The sequence below is a fragment of the Abramis brama genome (genome assembly GCF_963993115.1).
Source record: "Abramis brama genome assembly, chromosome: 15".
NCBI classification, from domain to species: Eukaryota; Metazoa; Chordata; class Actinopteri; order Cypriniformes; family Leuciscidae; genus Abramis; species Abramis brama.
The window spans coordinates 14,912,595-14,915,577 of NC_139977.1; positions in this window are offsets into that span (position 1 = coordinate 14,912,595).

The window sequence follows — 2,983 nt, forward strand, 5'->3', positions numbered from 1 at the left end:
AATGTTTCATTTTTCCATCCACTGTACAGAAGAGAGTTAAAAATAATTGGACAAATCGGAGAACCAAACCAAAAGGATAAATTAGCGTACACCAGTTTGGAAAGACAAATCCAAAGAGCACTGAAAAAAGGATATGATGAGGGAGAAGTCGTAGAAGCTGTCATTCAAGCTATAGCTCCAGGAACAAAACTGAAGAGTTATCTTGAAAGTAGAGTTGATCTGTCATTGCAAGCTCTCAGACAGATATTACGGACTCATTATATTGAGAAGGATGCTTCAGATTTGTACCACTCCCTCACGCGCGCTGTTCAAGATTCAAAAGAAACACCCATTCAGTTTTTAGTGCGAGCTATGGATCTGAGACAACAAATTGTTTTTGCTTCAGAAAGAGTTAAATCTGGTTTGAAGTACAGCGCAGAGCTTATCTAAAATCAATTCCTCCAAACAGTACTCACTGGCCTCCATGATGACGCCATTCGTGCAGACATAAAGCCATACTTACAGAATCCGAAAGTTGAAGATGAAGTCCTTTTGGAGAAAGTGACAGCTGCATGCACCCTGGAAATGGAAAGAAAGAATAAGTTGTCAAATACATCAAAAGCAAAGATGATCAAAATTGCAGCGGTTAGTGAGGAAAGTGAGGAATGTGGAAAGGAAAGCTACGTGCACAAACCAAACAATAAGAATAAACACTGTGAGACGAACAAACGTTATACACTGATGGAAAAGGTTGACCAAGGTAATAAAGCTATATGTGAAGCTATTCAGGATCTCACCACTCAAATTGCTAGTCTCCACCAGACCTCTAAGCCCCAACCAATGAGAGTGGGTGAACAGCCGAACCGAAAATATCGATCACAGCCAAAGACTGTAAATAGGAAACAGTGTCAGCAGTGCCAATTGTCCAATCCGGATGGAAGGTGTAGTCACTGTTATAAGTGTGGCAGCGCAGAACACTGGGCATCAGGTTGTAGAATGAGAAATACCTCAGCCAGTACAAACAAAATTGAAATTCTGATTCATCCTGCCGAAAACACAGACAACGTGGATCTGTTCAGCTTAAGAGCACCACTCACTGGTAAACAACGACAAACAGCCAAGCTAGTAGGGAGGAGATGCCTAGTTCGAGCCTCCCTAAAGGGAGTTGACACTTCAATACTGTGGGACACCGGTTCACAGGTATCAATAGTGGGAACGAACTGGAAAAGAAAATACCTGCCAGATGTTAAGGTGAGACCAGTGGGGGAGCTGCTTGAGGAGGGAGCACTGGAGCTCTCAGCTGCAAACGGAACAGACATTCCATATGATGGATGGATGGAAATCAAATTCACCTTGTCTAAGAATGCTGTGGCTGGGATGAGTGACAAACCTGTTGTGGTCCCAATCCTGGTTGCCAGCAGTGACATTGAACGCCCCATCATTGGCTTTAATGTGATTGAAGAGCTAGCATTGACGAACGACACCTGTGGAGACTGTACTCCTTCTGGTCACATGGTGGAAAAGCTGTGCTCAGCACTGGAGGTAGGGCGCAAAACGACGAGAGCTGTCTTGTCTGTTTTAAAGAAACGAAAGTTTGAGGACCAACCCCACATAGCCAGAGTAAGCAGACAACCAGTGACCATCCCGAAAAACAAAGTGGTAGCAGTGCCATGCGGCCTGCTTAATAAGAGAGTGTTGAATTTGTCACATGTAGTGTTGGAGCCGAACCATGAGACATCATGGCCAACAGGCTTAGTCATCAGAGAGCAGTTAATTCAGCTCCCTTCTGAAGATAACGGTAAAATAGAGGTTACTGTTGAAAACCTGACTGACAATGGCATCATGCTATGTAGTCGCACAACACTTGGATGGTTGCACAGTGTTGATGCCATCTACCCGTCGCAGACAAAGTCTACGTTTGATCAGAGACCTGAGGCGCGAGACAACAGCAGTGTCACCTCACTTGCACAGCAATCCAGCCCTATGCCACAAGCTGAGCCCTGGGACCCACCTGTGGACCTGAGCCATCTGCCAGATGACCAACGGCAACAGGTACAACAAATGCTCAGAGAGGAATGTGATGTTTTTGCAAAGGATGAGTGGGACACGGGTTGTATCAAAGATTTGCAAATGGACATACAATTAAAAGACAATGTGCCTGTGCAAAGAACATACAATGCAATTCCTAGACACCTCTACCAAGAAGTGAAAACTCACATACAGGACTTACTCAGTCGAGGCTGGATCCAGAAGTCTTGTTTATCATATTCTTCGCCTGTGGTATGCGTGAGAAAGAAAGATGGAGGTCTACGCTTGTGCATAGACTACAGACTGCTGAACGGGAAAACACAGCTGGATCGTCATCCAATCCCGAGAATACAGGAGATCCTGGAAAACCTGGGGGGCAACTCCTGGTTCACGGTGTTGGACCAGGGCAAGGCTTACCACCAGGGCTTCATGAGTGAGAATAGTAGACCCTGCACCGCATTCATAACACCATGGGGACTGTATGAATGGGTGAGGATCCCGTTTGGGCTTACTAATGCACCTGCAGCTTTTCAGCGCTACATGGAGGGATGCCTGGGAGATCTGAGAGATGAGGTGTGTGTCCCATATTTAGATGATGTGTTAGTGTTTAGCTTCAGCTTTGAACAACATATCCAAAACGTGAGACAGGTACTGCGACGGCAAAGAGAGTGTGGTATAAAACTGAGGCCAAAAAAATTTGACTTTTTCAAAAGTGAGGTCTGTTATGTGGGTCGAGTAATCTCTGCAGAGGGATACAAGATGAATCCCAAAGAGGGGGAAGCAGTTCAAGCACTGAAGCATGAGACACCAACCACTGTGCGAGAGGTGAGGAAGCTGATGGGTTTCCTCAGTTACTATAGATCCTATATACCAGATTTCTCCAGGATAGCCAAACCTCTCTACGAACTGTTAGCAAAGCCCAAGTCTGAACAGACGCAAAGCCAAAAGAGAAAGAATGTAAGCCGTAGGTCTGCTC